This window comes from Paramisgurnus dabryanus, chromosome 5 (genome assembly GCF_030506205.2).
Source record: "Paramisgurnus dabryanus chromosome 5, PD_genome_1.1, whole genome shotgun sequence".
In the NCBI taxonomy this organism is placed as follows: domain Eukaryota; kingdom Metazoa; phylum Chordata; class Actinopteri; order Cypriniformes; family Cobitidae; genus Paramisgurnus; species Paramisgurnus dabryanus.
Genome location: NC_133341.1, coordinates 10084035 through 10102521, shown reverse-complemented (window position 1 = coordinate 10102521; position 18487 = coordinate 10084035). Strand labels below are relative to the sequence as shown.

At 38.0% G+C, this 18487-nt stretch overlaps 1 protein-coding gene across 1 annotated transcript in view; it reads left to right on the top strand.

Moving 5' to 3' along the window:
- Positions 1-18487, top strand: part of tmem8b (transmembrane protein 8B) — a 216939-nt gene that overhangs the window by 43280 nt on the left and 155172 nt on the right. The window lies entirely within an intron of this gene.

The window sequence follows — 18487 nt, the reverse complement described above, 5'->3', positions numbered from 1 at the left end:
TAAATGTATAACTTTCCCCATCATGACTACATGCGACCCTGTCTCCATTTTCCAAGTGTGCCTTGTTTTGTTTACTGTTGGTTACTAGGTTACCAATATCACCGTCATTCACTCAAACAACTTGATGGAAATGCACTAATTCGCATTTGTTTGTTTTTCTTTCTTTGTGAATATTAAAAAGATTCACTTCACGTTTGGATGGAAACCCAGCTTGTGTTAAAAAGTCAGAATGCAGAGAATACCGTTAAACCTCCCTTTAACTAAAATTGGCTCAATAACGCTACGCATCATAAAGTATTATGCGACTACACATTACACAAAACTAAGTTTTAACTTCAATAACATGGTGCAAATCATTCTTTCCATTGCTGTGGAAACTAGATATCCATGTCTAAAAATAACTGTTTCTAAACTTCCCTTACTTGCACCCAAACGTTTTACTTTCACATAATTAGAGCAAAATCATTCAGGGGAAGTCTTTACTGTATGTGCAGACTAAGTGATCAGGGTATTCCAGCATGAAACTCAAATAAAATTGAGTATATATATTACATTATCTTGCAAAAGCTGTAGCAACACCTCATGGTTCTCAAGCACTTTGGCTTCGGCATTCAAGCTCTGGAAACACATCTTTTCATGTCAGCCTGGATCAGTCATTATGCATGTGGAGCCTCATCTGAATGTTGTCATGCCTGGCAGAATGTAAAGTAAAGGCAAGTGACAGAGCTGTGGTAAAGAGCTCCAAGACAGGAGTATGGGCTTTGAAAGGAGATAGAGACCCAGAAACACATGCACGGAAAGCGGAGAGAACCGCACTCAGCTCGCTGCCATTAATTATGGAACAGACAGGGATGGTGTGCACAGAAAGATTCTGCTTTAACCATGTAGAGTGAGTTGTCACTGTCTGGACTGCACATTACCAAAACCCTGGCGAGCACTGACAGTTCCCAAGATTTTGTAAAAACCTCTTTCTGCCATCTCTAACAAGAAGGTTATGTAGCAAGTAGGTAATTGCTGCACTGGTATAGTATAAGGTATTAAGACTGCATAATCAAGGTTCACACAGGAGCAATGTGACTGATGCTTATAGGGCATTTTTTAAAGGAAAACACCACAGTTTTTCAAAATTTTACTATGTTCTAACCTCGACGTAGACAAATTAATACACCCCTATCTTTTTTCAATGTGTGCACTTAATCTTTGTACAGCGCATCGTGAATGTGTTAGCATTTAGCCTAGCCCCATTCATTGCTTAGGATCCAAACAGGGATGAATTTAGAAGCCACCAAACACTTCCATGTTACATGAGTAGTTACACGAGTAAGTATGGTGACACAAACGAAATGTGGCGATTTTTTAAGTGGATTAAAATGAGAACTATATTGTATGGCGGAAGAGCATGTAGTTTGCAGCACTTTGACTTCGAAGTGCAGAATTTTTGTCACATTTTTCCGTAGGATTTTCACGGATCTCTGCATTTTCCCAAGGCCCTGCCACAGACTTTCTTTTCAGTGGCATTCTCACGGATTGATTACTCAACTGCTTTTTCCTATTTTCAAACAATCGTCGCTTCGGTTTAGGGTTATATTACAGTAGAAGTACAGTAACCTAAGTACAAGGCAAACTACAGCAGTAGAGTATAACCCCAAGAAGCAGTGGGTTACCAGTGCATTTTATAACAGCTAAGGGGCGTTGTTAGGCACGACGCGAAGCTGTTATAAAATCCACTGTAACCCCACTGCTTCGAGGGGTTTATTGCGTTTATAAAACGGTTACTTCATATGCAAAACGTTAGCGGGATTTTATAAAATAAAATACAAATAAGTTGTAATTATATTGGTACAAATATTACTCTTCCGCCAAACAAAGTAGTTCCTCAGAATCAAGTGTGACTGAAACAGAGCGCAGTTCACAACCAACACAGATGCAGCAAAGACACAATGAAAATATGATTTAAGACTGTGGTTTTATAAATCACCATTCATCTAATTTATACATTAACATTTATATTGTGCAACTGTTGAAGTGATGATCAAATATGCTTGGAAGCATGCTGAACTCTTTCCCCGTCAGCGTTTTTTTTTTTTTTTTAAGTTGCCACCCAGTTTTAGTTTAATGCCTTGCAGAAAAATTATTTTCTTTAAATAAACATAAAATATCAAATGAAGGAACAGACCATCTGCTTTCAAACAAAAACAAACAAAAAAACGTTTCATCCTACCTTCATTTGTTCTCTTATCACCTCTCAATTTTTTGGATTAAAAAGCGGAGATAATTCCATTTTTGTGAAAAACTTATGTAAGAGATGAGATTCAAAGCCATCAAAACTTACACGCTGTGTTTTCAGTGTTGAGTGAATGCGTCAGTGTTTAAGTTGGGTAAGATCGCCAGTGGATAATAGCGGACGTATGAACTTGAGTTGGAAACTCCTCAGACAACATTTTCTCTTTATTGACCAGATGACTCAACAATATTTATTGACATTTATCTGGATATCGCCATTAATTGTGCAATTGTAGAAAAATAAAAAATATGATTAAATATGATAACTGTGGTGTTTATTTTCATAAATCAGTACGCAGCAACAGTGGCGCAGTGATACTTATGTAATGTGGTCTCAACCGTGGGGTTACCGGTGTATTTTATCATGGCTTAGAACGCGTTTCAACCAATCAGAATGAAGAACCAGAACTGCCCATTTCATAATTAAGATATTACCATGTTTAATGTACAAAAAACCCCTTCCAGTTATGTTTCTGGTGTTCCGCATTTGGCTGCGTTACTGAGAGTGCTGGGCAAACAGGTTTTGGGCTTTCTTCATCGTTTTAGAAATGTCTCCTCTTTGATTATGATCACCAAACGCTTTCTGACATAAGGTCACTGCTCAAAACAAACTTTGTGATCGATTTTCAGGCATATTTAAGTGGCCGTACTGTAGCTACTTCTCATCTTTTGCCTCTTTGTTTACATCCATGTCGGCATTAGATACCCTTTTGAAGTGATTTGGTACAGTACATCCGCTGACAGCAATGCATGCTCTGTTGCACACTCCAATGTCACTGATGCACTTCTAAATAAGAGCAACCTTTATTGACAACATTTATTGGAAAACTTTCCCCGAAGAACAGAAGCTGTTATAGAAGCAAATGGACAACCAGCCCTCAACTAATACATACAGTATGGATTTCAAATGAAATGTGGACAGGGAAATATGTGTGTACTGTTCAGGTGTCCATTCAGTTTATTTCTTTCCAAACAATGGCTGAAAAATCCACTATGTGTCTTTACGATGGGTCATGTGTGAGTACAGATGTACTAATTCAAGTGGAACAGTTTTACCAAGCAAGATTTTTTAAAGCTAAGCTTGCGGTAATTTTCTTCTCCCGTGACAAGGATGTGATGAAATACTAGCGGTTTAGATTTGTCTGTGAAAGAGATAGCAGATGATGTTTCCAGAGCAGATTACACCAGGCTTTGCTTGGAGTGTCTCTGTGAGCATCTCTTTGAAGGTTGTAATCCGTGGATTTAAGCTCGGATGGGGGAGATGAACAGAAAGAACGCAAATTGAACTCTGGGAGGAGCATCCAACAGGTTGACCTGCTTCTGCAGCTTAGTCTATGCAGACATCACTTGAAGGAAGGCTTTCGGGATGCTACCCACGCACACATATTTGTTTGATGCAATTCAGAAATCTGATTGCCAACAGCCCTGAAGCAAAAGAAAGTTTTTTTCAAATCATGAAGGCACTTAACATCAAAACAAGTAAGGCTGGTGTCTTTTTGTCCAATATTTGAGCTACAAAGAAAGGAAAGCTTTATTTAATCAATGAAGGACATGTTGTTCATGTATCTGAGGTGACTTAGTTGCTTTAAGACAAAAATGTTAATAGCAGCCAAATGTAAATTTTAACAGACATTATTACATATACTTTACATTATGGTATGATTAAGAGTTTCATTAGAGTTTTCATAAAAACATTGAATGCTATGCACTAGAGGTCTTCATTGGTCCACTTAGATCTGAAAACCCGAGGTCCGACCCGAGACCTGATCAAATTTGGGTCTAAAAGTTTCACATTTGCCTCGGACACGGGTCGGGTATAATAATAGCAGCATCAGGTGAACTTGAAGTTGCTGAACTATCTCACGTGTGTGTCGATGTCCTTTTCCCCTCCTCTGTTTGCCAAGAACGATTGTGGCGCCATGTGGCTAGCGGTAGATTATTTTTTGTTGAGACAGACTCGTCAATCAATTGTGACCAGTCACGTAAAGTAGTGACACAAGTCGGATCTGGAGCATTTTGAGTTATTCATTTAAATATAGTAACTCAGGAAAACTCAAACCGAGAAATACAGAAAGAAAATTTAACACCTTTCCCTTCCGGGAGAGACAATGGGCTCATTTACATCTCATTTAGCTAAGCCATACCCCCTGTAAAGCCGTTTTGAGATACAGATGTTCTAGCATCATATGTAGTATTTTGTGACGGAAGGCCGGATGACAACATGCAAAAATAAACAGAACTTTTTACCTTTGTGTGGATCACAAGTCAAATCCAGTCTGTTTCAGATATGTGAAATATAGATATATACTGTAGTGTATTGTTTACATCAGATTTCGCATGACCGTCTGTTAATAGAATATAATATACAATCTGAGAACTATTTACCTAATAACATGTAAGGGTATATGAGATTACATTCCGGTAAATTACGTTCCAGTAAACACATGAACCCGCCTTAAAAGTTTTTTTTTTAAATAGGGAGGTAGTATAATAGATAATCCAAACAGCGCTGTCGAAAACGTGACGTCCTTTAGGGATTTAACCAATCGCTCGGTCGTTCCTCCATTAGCCAATGACTTCATGGAAAATTTTGATAGAAAAAACGTAGCCAATTATATAACAAATTCAACCATCTCTGTGTGACTTTTTTGTGCATTTGACTTCATGCTGCGCTGCAAGAACTGACATACAGATGACTTCAAAGTACCGCGAGAGCGAGTCAAATTAAAATACTCTGTAAGATTTCTTGAAGAACTCAAGTGGTACTTTGACGTCACCTGACTGTGGTGCCGCATAAAGTCAGTGACGCGGCTGACGTACAATGCGGCTGACGGTTATCTGTTCCGCCCCAGTTTCTTTTATTTTTCTTTTGTTTTGTGCGCCCGAGCCTCGTTTACAGTCTGGGGAGACGCACGCTATAAAAACTTAGCAAACATGTCTGAGGGACAGGTCAGGCGCGTCACTACAGTCACGTGACTTCACGCGGTTCACAACAGAATTGAAAGAAAAGACTATGCTGAATAAAGTCGTAATTCTTGCTATTTTTGGACCAAAATGTATATTCGATGCTTCAACACATTGTAACTGACCCACTGATGTCACATGGACTACATTGATGATATTTTTATTACCTTTCTGAACATGGAAACCGTACATAGATTTTCAATGGTTGGGACACAAGCTCTGGGACTAAATCTAACTTTAAAATCTTAAACTGTGTTCCGAAGATGAACGGAGGTCTTCCGAGTTTAGAACGACATAAGGGTGGGTCATTAATGACATTATTTTCATTTTTGGGTGAACTATCCTTATTTAGTAGTCACGTTGTTCCCTTTGGGGGCGGGGTGAAAACAACCTCTTATACTGTATGTAAATATACAAAGACAATGATGCCCCCCGCTGCACGCTAGAATCTCCGGAAAAACGATCCGTTTTTTTAACCGCAAAATGTACGCTTTTAAATATACAAAAACTGCTATCTCAAACATGGAGAGGCTTCTTTGTGATCTCAACTAACAGATTCTGCAATAAAATGAAAATCAAAAATTTTGAAAGAAAAACGTTTCTCATTTTCTCGAAACTTGTGCTGCTGACTTGTGTCACTGGTTTCCGTGACGGGTCACAATTGTAAATCTACATTTTGAAAGTGAAAGAGACAAGCTTGTCAAGAACACAACGCATACTTGAAATGTTACCTCTGCATTTAACCCATCCTAGTGAGTACTGAACACATGCACTGCGTGAACACACACACCCGGAGCAGTGGGTGCCCGGGGAGCAATTAGGGTAAGGCGCCTTGCTCAAGGGCACCACAGTTGCAACCCACCAACCGGCAACTCTCTGGTTGCAAGCCTGATATGGTTTAACCACTAGGCTACAACTGCCCCTATTTTCAAATTGAACTGAGGTTTCTGTCTGACTGGTGCATCCGTGGCTGGAGACTGCACACACGTCGGTGCCGTTTACATTCGGGTGCAGTCGGGTTAAAAAAATTGCCACTGGTTTGGATCGGACTCGGGTCAAATTTTCTTGGGTTTGTCTGGGGTCGGGTCTTTTTTATTTATCATTTATGCACGTTGGGTTCGGGTAAAAAGTGATTTGGGTCATTTTGGGTCAGGGACCCGAGAAGACCTCTACTAATTTATTAAGTATCCAAAAACTCATGTGTTATTTAACGGTGCACTATTCAAAATAATTATATACCACTGGGATGTTGAATAACACCTGACCTGTCAGATATCTTAAAATAACCACCAGATCAATGTCTGTGGTAAGAGGAATAATTTACTCCGTTCCTTTGAGTTATTCGAAAATAATGACCCACATGTGGTGGGTGCATTACCACCTTGGGTGTGCATTATTTTTTTAAAACAGTTATTTCTTTTTAGTTTTTAGTGAATGCTTAAAATCACATACACTCAAGTGAGACGAAGACTCACAACATACACCACAACCAGCACAACATACAGTATACAAAACGTTACTAAATGATAATTTAGGATTTAAAGATATAGGGGCGGTTTATTTTAATCCATAGGCCTTAGTTATTTTAGGACATTTAAGTAGTTTTTAAAAATAAACCTTACAAAAACCTTTTCTTGTGTGCATCTTGAGACAAAAAATTGTACTGATGTATGTTAAAACATGTGCAAGGTGTTTTTAAATTAAGGCTGCTCAAAAATACATTTTAGTCTGGGACTTAGCCGGGAAACCGCCTCCTAATGTGAAGATGAATTAAATATGAGGATAATCGTTTCATTTAAAATACAGTCTAGCATAAGAGAACTCCAATTCAGATTTTTCTAAATTCAATGTACTAAAATAAATATATACCAATGCCCACACAAAACATCCTCTCCAAATGCAACTGCACCTAAAGGACAGAATGGGACTATCTACCGTGTCATTTGCACTTCCCTACTACTTTGCATAAATTAGTCAATGTTTCTCTCGTAGTCTATACAGTATGCCTCCATTACACATGCACATCCTCCTTTTATCTTATATGCTCTCTTAAAAACAATCTCTCACTGTCTTTGTGCTCTTGCTAAAAGCAACATAAGCAGTACCGCAGGGTCAGGGTTTGGATCACTTTCCCTCTGGAGATGCGATGCAATGGTAATTCTATGATGCACGTGTCACAAGCCATCTCTTCAACACAACATTTCAGCGTGATGAAATATGACTGAGCAGCTTCTGCCCTGATATGCTATTCAAGAGATGATAGAAGGGAATTAGCACACGAAAACCGGATAACCTTGGGGAGAGGAGTGATTTTCTCTCCTCACAGCGTGTGTATGTGCGAGCATGTGTTCTCCTGCTAAAAGCTTTGTTGAATGTTGGCTGTTTCTTCTGGATACGTTCCCAGTTTGGTGTCTTATAAAGATGTCTGGGATTTTCGATCTCCATCTGAAAACATCATTCCAAGAATGTCAGAAGCATTCCCTGAAATTTTCAGTAGATGCCTCCATACTCCCTCCATACTGCTCCGCTTTGTAGATATATTTAAAAACCTGTTGGGAAAAAGAATGGCATTGTTTTTCAGTAAAGTAGTTATTTGCTTACCCTTGTGGTGTTTCAATCCTGTATGTTTCTTTTGAACACAGTATTATTAATTTTTTAGAATCATTGCACAAAACTTGTAGCAAGACATATTGGGCCCTATCTTGCACCCAGCGCAATTGACTTTGTCAGTGACGCATGTATCATTCGTATTTTGAACCGGCGCACAGCGTGTTTTTCCCTCCACAGACGCACGTCGGCAAACTAGGGAATGAACTTGCGCTACATGGGCGGTTCGGTGCAAAAAAGGAGGCGTGTTGCGGCGCACACCATCCCTGATGCTATTTTGCAGTTTCAAAAAACAATTGCGCCACTGACCAAAAAAGACTAGTCTAAAGTCAGTGGCGCGTTGCGCGTTGTTCATTATGCTATTTTAAGGGCGCATGCTTGACCATAATGTATAGCGCGCACAACGTGCATACACTTTGCTTATCTAATCTACACAGATGCAACAGTTATTTTTGCAAATCATAAATTGTTACAATAAAAAATATGAACACATGAGATAAGGGGAATCATAGTGGTGAGCATTGTGGTGATAGTTTTATTTATTGTGTGGCTGCGTTAAAAAATTCTCATGCAAATAACGATTAAAATATTTTCATAAGTTTGTTGTGTGGCTGTATTACGTTTATTTTATGTAAATAATAATTAAAATGTTTTCATAAGAAACCTTAATGTATATGAACTTGATTTGTAACTGTTCTTTGGGGTTGGCCCTTGCTTGCGTTTCTTGGGTCCGATTTCAAAGCCCCCAAACCCTTTCAGCGGTGAGGGTGGACCTAGCGATGTCCTCTGCTGGCGTCAGGTCCTGAGGCAGATATCCACCTCCCGTTACACGGCGTGCCCGATTTATGCTGGCAAGCTTGGGATTCACAAAGTCACTTGGGCATTGCGCTTTGCACTTGCATTTCAGATCGATAAAATAGGGCCCATTGTATTATAGTGACTATTAAAAGTGAGAAACTAATGTAAGTCATTATTCCCTCTATTGATGCAGTTTTAGAGATAAGATGAAGATTATCAGTGATTTGATAATGGCTTAAACCTCTGTCACACAAAGCTATAGTTTTAAAAACATTTTACAAGCCATGGACTAGTCATAGGACTTTTAAGGTGTTGTGTTTTATTCTTTTATCACCTAATTGACCCTGTGTTCCACTGAAAAATAATAGCATACAGGTTTGGCGTTCCACAAGGGCGAGTAAAGCTGGGCGTACACGGTGCGAATTCTGACGGTCGGAACGTCGTGAGCTCTCGCACACGACACGAGTGAGTTTATACGAAAATAATTCGGACGCAGTCACACACGACAAGATTTTACTGTACGACTTGACGAGTTCTGACGTAGGCATTTTCACACCTGTGAGGATGAAGTAGGCTACCTTTCGTTGTGGCAGAATGTACAAAAAATAAAACAAAAAGAATAGGGAAAAGATATTGGCTTAGTATATAAAACAGCCTGGAATTTCTGTTCTTTAGAATTTCTATTTATACATTCCGAAATTGCAATATAGGTCTGCTGTGGCGGTGAAGGAATTTCTCTGGCAGTGATTGTTCGTGCTAGCGCATATGCGGTTTTACCGTTTTAATATATCATGTTTTTAGTGCCAAGTAAATATCTATATTGCTATTATTAATGTTACATATATTGTTGCTTTTTTATAAATATGACCGTTCAAAAAACACATTCAGTGGGCCTATTTATTTATTTGTAAATGCAGAATGAGAAGCAATGAGGTAAAACGCAAGCTAACGTTACACGTCTTTCCCTTTATAATTAAATTATTAAGACAACACATCTATAGCCAAATATTAATTTGTAAAACGAAAATAATTTAATTTAATATAAGCACACTGTCTAGGCTTGTTATGTGCAAATGTTCGGCGGTGTCTTGAAGTAAAAGTGAGACCGCAGCATTTATGCTCCTGTAACTGCACAAAATAAATGCCATACAGAAGGCAATGCATATTAATATAGGGCATTTTCACAGTAGGCCTATGTAAATTAATACATAGCAATACAAATATAGTATGAAAACAAATTAATCATTATTTAAATAAAGTTTCAGAGATAGCCTACATTTTTTGTCATTTAAATGTTCTCATCATTTCAAAACAAGCTAAGGCTACCATATAACTTACACTGGGCTATATCATTTGTTTCTTTGGTCGAAAATATGTAAAAAATATATATATATATGTGTGTAAAAATACCGAACAAGCTCACTTGTTAAAGCAGAAGCTCCATAATAAGATGGGAAACATCGTCTCCGCATATGATCATCATGTTTATGTACTCTGTCAATAAATGCATATCTTAGCCCATTAAACATGGACATTCCGTTGCTTTTTTCTGTCGCGACAGCCCTTTTAATATCCAATCATTTATGAAACTACAGCAACTTTGGCACAGCTTGGATTACACAAAAATTGCGACATTCTTTGTACATCCTGTACTGTTTAAACCAGTTGTCTCTGCACGGAGTCTAATAATTTTTATATTTATTTATTACATAATTTAGTTGGCTTATTTTATGTTTACATTGTAAATAATGATAAAACATATTAACAAGTAAAGAAAAATCAACAAGTAAAACAAAAAAGTTTTAATATCAGCCTCGTTTAATGCTTTATGGTAGCACTTATCAGAACAGCGGTATAGCCTAAAACAACTACACTCTCTCCTGTTTCCACACACATCCAAAGCTATGTCCCGACATCACAAAAACACATATGACAGGTTTTTTTCAGGCAAATAAGCTGATCAAGAGGTCGTCACTGAAAGGACCTGTCATATTTGTCATGATGTCCGGTAACCGGAGTGTGTATGTGCGCGAAACATAGCCAGCTATAGAGTCATCAATATTTGAGGTAGCAGTGCTACATTTGTCTTTCTTCTTCTGCTTTTTGTACATTCTGATTGGTCAAATTCAAGTGCTTTGCCAGATCGTCTCGTACACCCGCACCAACACTACGAATTTATACCGACAGCTCCCGAACTTTTTTGACATGTTTAAAAATTATCGGGAGGTCGTAAGGTGCTCGTAACCTGCTCGGCTCGGCTCGTAATTCCTCTCACACGGTGCGAGCCGCGACCATACGAGCATGAACGATTTGCTCCCGAGGAAAAAAATCGCATGCGAGCCCCTACGACAGCAAAAATCGCACCGTGTACGCCCGCCTTTAATGACAACAATTAAAATTTTTAGGTGGTCTAATCATTTTTGTTGGCAGGGAACATCTATGTGGGGATTTCTATAATGGCACAGTAAACCAGAGACACCATGACAAAAGAGAGAACATGTTTTCTTCCTTTAAAGTCATTGTGTGCTAGAAGGCCTCCATAATTTAGACAAAGCGAACCTTACAGAAATGCTTGTACTATGTCTAAACAGTCAAAACGTTAATGCAATATGACCTCAATATCTATGCTCCTCATGTATATAACCAATGCCAGTGGGGACTATGGGGCTCTGCACAAGAACGAATGTGAGAAAGAGAGAGACATCATTAATTATTGATCTCCCATCACTGCTTGAGAGGTAACGTGACTGGAAGAAAAAAGCTGTATTAATTTTAATGTTTCTCAATCTGAAGCCTAGATTGAAAGAAGGGAACCTGTATTGAGCGGCAGTAAACTTTGTTGTGTGGGGAATATCGACATGAAATGTAATAAAAGGGTTTGTGATTTATTACTGGTCTTGTCCTTTGAGAAACATCTTTTGTGGGCTGTACAGGAACAAAAAGCCAAAGAGAAGATACAAACAATCTCTGTGTTCTCCAAAGAACCCTTCAGCCTTTCTCTCATTTTCTTTTAATCAGTGCCTCTTTCTTTACTGCTGTATTTCAAAGATTCCTCATAGTTATTTATTTAAATACAGACTAAATTGAGACGTCAGGTGTTAGAGAAGGAATAGGCTTTATGCCCAGCTGCACTACTTCCTGAACTTCAGCCAGCTCCTTGTTTCCTGTCTGCCATTATTGGCCAAACTGATTAATCCAGGTGTGCCTGACCTCAGTAGTTACAACAACAATAATTGGACACACCTGGATTAATCAGTTTGTCCAATAATGGCTGACAGGAAACAAGGAGCTGGCTGAAGTTTAGGAAGTAGTGCAGCTGGGCATAAAGCCTATTGTGCACTGTGAAAATGGGGAGAATGAGATGTGCTTGAACATTAAGAAAAGTTTTAAATGTTTAATGTTTTTAAGTAGGCCTACGTGTTTTGGCTCGATTGGTAGAGCAATGTTTAAGTAGTAAAATGCATAATAATAACAGGACAGCATTAAATAGTTTATAAACAGTAGGAATAAAAATTCTATCCGTGAAAATGAGAAAAATTATTTATTTGCCTAGCAGTTTAGGCCCTCCCATGTTAGCGACTCCCCACCATCTCCGGAGATCTCTACTCCTTTATTAATAACCTGATTTAAGTACAGCCATGCTTTCATTGTAATGAATGGGATCATCTCCCTGTGAACGGGGCTTAAGTTAGTCAAATTACCCATTCTTTCAAGACACCAGAGTTTTCTGAAAGGGAAATTTCATCGATAGAAACATTAATCTTTATTGAAAGTTGGTCATATTTGTAGTCGAAATGTAACTTACATTTTGAATTTTGCGCCTATTTGACAGAGAAAAGACAGAACGTGTGTTTAGGGCACATTTGTATGGAAAACTACAACTCCCACAATGCACCACAATGCACAGCTCTGCAATCATATCCTGATCTGATGCAGAAATGTTATACAGAAAGCACACAACGAGAGTACAGTCACAACTTGTCCGTCCAAGCGCGAGCCAGTCCGGGCTTCTCTACGCAGCAAAGACAGGGTTGCGATGTCTTCCCCAGGCTCCTCTATGCAGCCGAAGCCTGTAGCCTGAGTGGATCCCACACATAGCCCCCACTTTGGAAAAATGAGGAATACGTGTCTGTAGTCTTTTACCCTCGAAAACAACAGTTCCTTCTTTCAATGACTCAAAATGATGATTTTTACATCATTGAAAGAAGGAAGTGCAACACTTAAATCTGTATTTATCCCATCTCAGGGAAACTGAGGGAAAGATGCATGACCATTCAAAAACATGACTTGGGTTTTAAAGCTCCACTGTGTAGGATCTACTCCCATCTAGCGGTGAAAGTCTATATGACAAGCAACTGAATATTACTTTCTAGCCCCCCCATTCGGAACGGGTTTTAACTCGTACGGTGGCCCGGCCGTGTCATGCCAAGGTTAACATGGCTTCCAGTAGCTACAAAGCAAAAGCAATGAGAAATTTGCAATGTCCTTTGCCTGTGATCCATCAAAGCACACAGATTTATGTTTAACATGAAAAAAGTATGATTGTCATGATATGTCCGCTTAAAATCACATACAAAAAGCAACCATGACGGGTTTAAATGGACGCGAACTAATATTATGTCAAAGTACAATGCTTATGTTTTAAGTAAACGTTACATGTCCATGTATATGTAAGAGCTTTCTCTCATATTGGTGAAAAAAGATCGCGCAACTTTCACACGCTTGTAAAATGAAACGAAAGACGCGCAGATCAGACGCTTTTATCAATGAAAAGCTAAAAATAGGGCTGTCACCGTGTGTTTGTGCTAGAGGTCAGAAAAGATGAAAAACATTGATCTCAGTACCTCAGATTACATAAATGGGTGGAGAGACGGCGTGTGGCTGTTCGAACACATTAAACCACATGCGTTTTTACACTAAGTGTTATGCATAATCATTCTAAAGTTAGCCAAGGAACTATAAAACTTCAAGTTTACAACATGAACTGTATAGATGTAAACGAATATGCTGAATTACCTGTGGAGAAGATATAAAGTGCAACTTCAGTGTCCCTTGAGCCCCATCTTGGAAAACTAACCCCAATAGTGACTTTGGTCTTGATGTTTTTCCTGTCACGTTGTCGTTTAAAATCCCCGTTTCGCTTCCTTGGCGATTTGTTTTAATATCCTCGAGAATATGTCTTCAACAGGCTTTCAAATCAAAGCATTAGATCGCAGGTTCATGACGGTGTGCGGCTGTTGTAAAATCCGAAGGATTCAGCTACGCAGGTAACAGGCTGGATACGTCATCAAGCCTGGTTTATTTAAATCAACTGAGCATTACATTCCCAAGTCATACGCATATTACATCAATTTACAATTAAATAAGAATAATTGTCAGCTTTATAATTGTTAATGTTTTGAAATAAGACTGTCTTGATGACGTATACCGCCTACACATGCAACCTCCGGAGGCTTCAGCTATCGGCCAGCTGTGAGTGTAGAGTGAAAGCGCGAAAGGCGGAGCTTGAATTTCAGGAATGTCCCTCGTCGGCGAATGTATTTCAAAGATGGAGGCACAACATGGATTCAGCCAGAGAGCGCTTCGACGGTATGCATTTTAAATAGCAGATTCTACACTTACGAGAATACTTTTGAAAGAAAACATGGGTTTTTGTTAAGAATTAACTCAATAAAGTACACAGTAGAGCTTTAACGATACAAAGCTTAATGCAAATTGGTGAAGTGTCCCTTTAAAAGGCGAGTTCTGAACGATCACAAAATGTTTTGTTATATCCAACAAAGTTTAATCATGATGTAAATAAGAGATGCATCGTGCCGCTTGGATTAGAACAAGAGTTTCCGCAAGAGCATAGGACTTACTGTGAACTCATGTTGCAAGCTTACTGTAATATGCATTATTTCAGCAAAAGTAGAGTTTTTTATGCTGTTAACACCACAAACTGCAGTTGCAGGAGTAGAAATGCAGGAGTGAATGCGCTAAATGTTCTTTTTGTTATTCGCTCCTGAAATTGAGATGATTGATGTGATAACCATAGTACGCCGCTGTTTCCAGAAAAAAAACATGCATTGATTAAATGTATACCTTGTAATGCACTTTAAGTCACTTGGGAAAAATCATCTGCCAGATACATACAAAATGCAACGTTTGATGATTAATCTTCATAATGCTCAGAACTTTCATTGAATTAGATCTCTCTGTAGGTCTATAGAGAATACACTGATTGGTTGTGGCGACATAGTGTTGCGGCTAAGTATGACAAAAACACTGATTAACATGAAAAATATATATTTTATCACGTGTCACGGCGTCGCTGCGCATGTAGTTATATATTTAGGTGTAATAGGCCCAGATTAAAACAAATAAATGTTTGCTAAATGTTAGAAAAACAACATCAGAAATATACTCAGAAACCACTCAATTATATCAGAAATGCCATTAAAATGAAGATCTTTATAGTAACACTCATTACTGTATGATTTAATTTGCTCATTTGCAACGATAACTGCTAGATATACTTTATGAGCTTAAAGTCAACTATTAAAGCAGATGAATTATTTATTTAGTGCAGTATCTCATGTCCAAGTGTCTAAAAGTTTCTCGATAATATTATTGAAATGGACATATAATTTTCATAACCATAAGTTTTTTAAAGAGTTTCTGAAAAAGCAAGTGGAAGTGCACTGCTATTTGGCATGTTGTGTATCATCAAACCCACTTATTATTAAGTTAATGCTACAGCTATAACAATATGACAAGCTAAATAATTTACTACTCCAAGCATAACCAATTTACTATGAATAGCTCAAAAAGAAAATATTTTGCAGATTTTGGAAGATGATGCACACTGAGTAAACAGCACTGTTTACTTGAGTAGATACAGTACACTGTCAGAAAAAAGGTTTAAAATTGTACCTTTTCTGTCACTGGGGTGGTACCCTTCAAAGGTTCAGTTTTGTACCTTTTATGGCTATACAACACATTGAAATGTTGTACCTTTTGGGGTACAATATTATACCTAAGGACCTATTGTGTACCTTTTAAGGACCAATTTTGTACCAAATAAATGTTACTGGTACAAAACATTTAACTGTACCTTTAAAGGTACACAATAGGTCCTTAAGGTATAATATTGTACCCCAAAAGGTACAGCATTCCACCCCAGTGACAGAAAAGGTACAATTTTAAACCTTTTTTTCTGACAGTGTATAGTATATTTTGACACGCTGGACACATCTGTATCACATCAACACATGTTACAACCAAACAACATGACACTGCTGGCTCTGCTCCTGACTGACAGGAGTGGCAATCAGCCTGGCGCTTACTGACTGGGGTGAACTAGTTCTAGCTCTCATAACCACACAGCAAAAAATATGATATTAAACAGAATCTATATCTAAACATTTTTAAAAAACACGAGGTAACACTTAACTTGAAGTGGTGTTGTTCATAAGACTGGCACCTTCATAAGCATGACATGACATGTGTCATAAACATGAAGGAGATTTTATGCACATTTATAACAACTGTCTAATGCAAAGATGACATTGTTATGACAACTTAACATAAACCAATACATCATAACTTGTCATAAATCTGTCATAAACATGACATAGCAGAATAATTATCAAACTTAAGAAACTACAAAGCTTTATGGGTTAACATAACATTAAATGTCATTAAGTGTTAATAAACTGTCAAATAATTTTAAATACTTACCAAAATGTTGATGTCTTTCTTTGTTCAGTCGAGAAGAAATTATGTTTTTTGAGGAAAACATTGCAGGATTTTTCTCATTTTAATGGACTTTAATGGACACCACCACTTAACATTTAACTCAACACTTAACAGTTTTTTTCAACGCAGTTTCAAAGGACTATAAACGATCCCAAACGAGGCATAAGGGTCTTATCTAGCGAAACGATTGTCATTTTTGACAAGAAAAATAAAAAATATGCACTTTTAAACCACAACTTCTCGTCTAGATCCTGTCCTGAAAGCGTCAGCGTGACCTCACGCAATACGTCATGACGTCAAGAGGTCACAGAGGACGAACGCGAAACTCCGCCCCAGTGTTTACAAGTGTGTTGAAAGAGGACCGTTCCGACGTTGTTGTATGTGGAATGATACTAATTAATGTCAGTTTATTGTTTACAATGGTCCGCAAATGTGCATTTTATATATGTAACACGTGACCTCCCTACGTCACTACGCATTTACGTTAAGTTGCGCTGGACCGGACCTAGATGAAAAGTTGTGCTATTTAGCACTATTTTTAGAGTGTACATACAGTACAATACACTCTTAATAACATTTGACTGAATGTTTTTTTGAGAAACCAAATCTTTTATGGCATCGCTGTGAAGAACCTTTAATCACCTTTTATTTTAAGAGTGTAGTATATATGTATAAGGGTGTTTAGATATTTATACTTGTAAATATGAAAATAAGGCAAGAATTTTAATTAGGAAAATGATTTTTTCACCATAATAGTTGAGAAAACATTAATGAAACATTACTGTGAAAGGATTTCTAGTTTCCTGTAATTTTTTTAATAATTTTGCACTTTAAATGCATTAATATTTTAAAGCCAGAGAGGCTGTTGGTATAAGTACTACGTTCCAGCCTATCGTTGCAGTTCATACAGTACCAAATGATGTGGGTCCATCAACTATATTTCACTCAGTAATTTTATTCGCACTGTAAGTGATTGCACATGAACCCCATCAGTGGGATGCGCTGTGGCTGTCTAAGCTAGCAGATGAAGAGGCCATACTGGCGTCATACCTCTGAGAGTCCATCAGCTTAATAAAAGTGTCAAGGCGCTTGATTTGTTATGTCTGTTAATAACACAAGCAAAGGGGTCGACAGGAAAGAGATTAAACAGACGGCTAGGACTGACATGCAGGTGCTGTCATTGGCCTTCACTCATCCGGCTTGCCAACCCTATATACTTCTTATTTTCTCTATATCTCAAACACAAACATTCAATTTCCAGAGATTGCACCGCAGTGCTTCTCCGCTCTAGGACTGTATTGATATGTAGGAGACTTCAGTCGTTGATGCCCCCCTAAATCAGATTTGGGCTGTTTTGTAGTCAACGGAAGCTGGCAGTTGGGTTTTTGCTTGTTAAAAAGGTAAAGTATGTAATTTCTTTGCCAATATATAGTTTCCCCAAAAGTTATAAAAGTATTGACTCTTTTGTTTGAAGAATTTTCTCATTTGCCAGTGGCTGGCCACATACGATTCACTGGTTGAGCCATGTTAATGTATCAGACTGGTCGTATCCTCAACAGACAGAGCAATGTTTCAATAGTGTCACAAGGAAACTGTGTTTATTATACACTTCAGCTATATGCCTGATTCCTTCAAAAAGCAGCCTTTCCCTGTTCAGGTTGGTTCACACCTATAAATAACAGATCTATGTGTGTACAGAATGAAATTTAGCTACAAACATATATAGCTGCAGTGTTTTTGTGGTGTCTTGTTTTATATGCTCTTTATATATGTGGTTTTGTATCATACTGTACAGTAAATTGAGCAATGCTTTAATATGCATGTGTGGCTTAAACTTAAAGAGTGGCTTGACAAGCTTTAAACACACCTTTAATGTCAATTAATCATACTTCATTTTAGTGGCCAAAGGGTCAAAAACATCTATTGATTTGCTTTAAAAGAATGGATGTTAAATATTTAACATATGCTTGTACACAGTCCGATGAGACCGTGTATAGGCGTACAGGTCCCGTTCTTTTTGTGTTTTTGAAGCTTTGATTGTGTTTACAGTGCGCAATATAACATGTGTTCATGTTTCACGTGTAATAAAACGCTG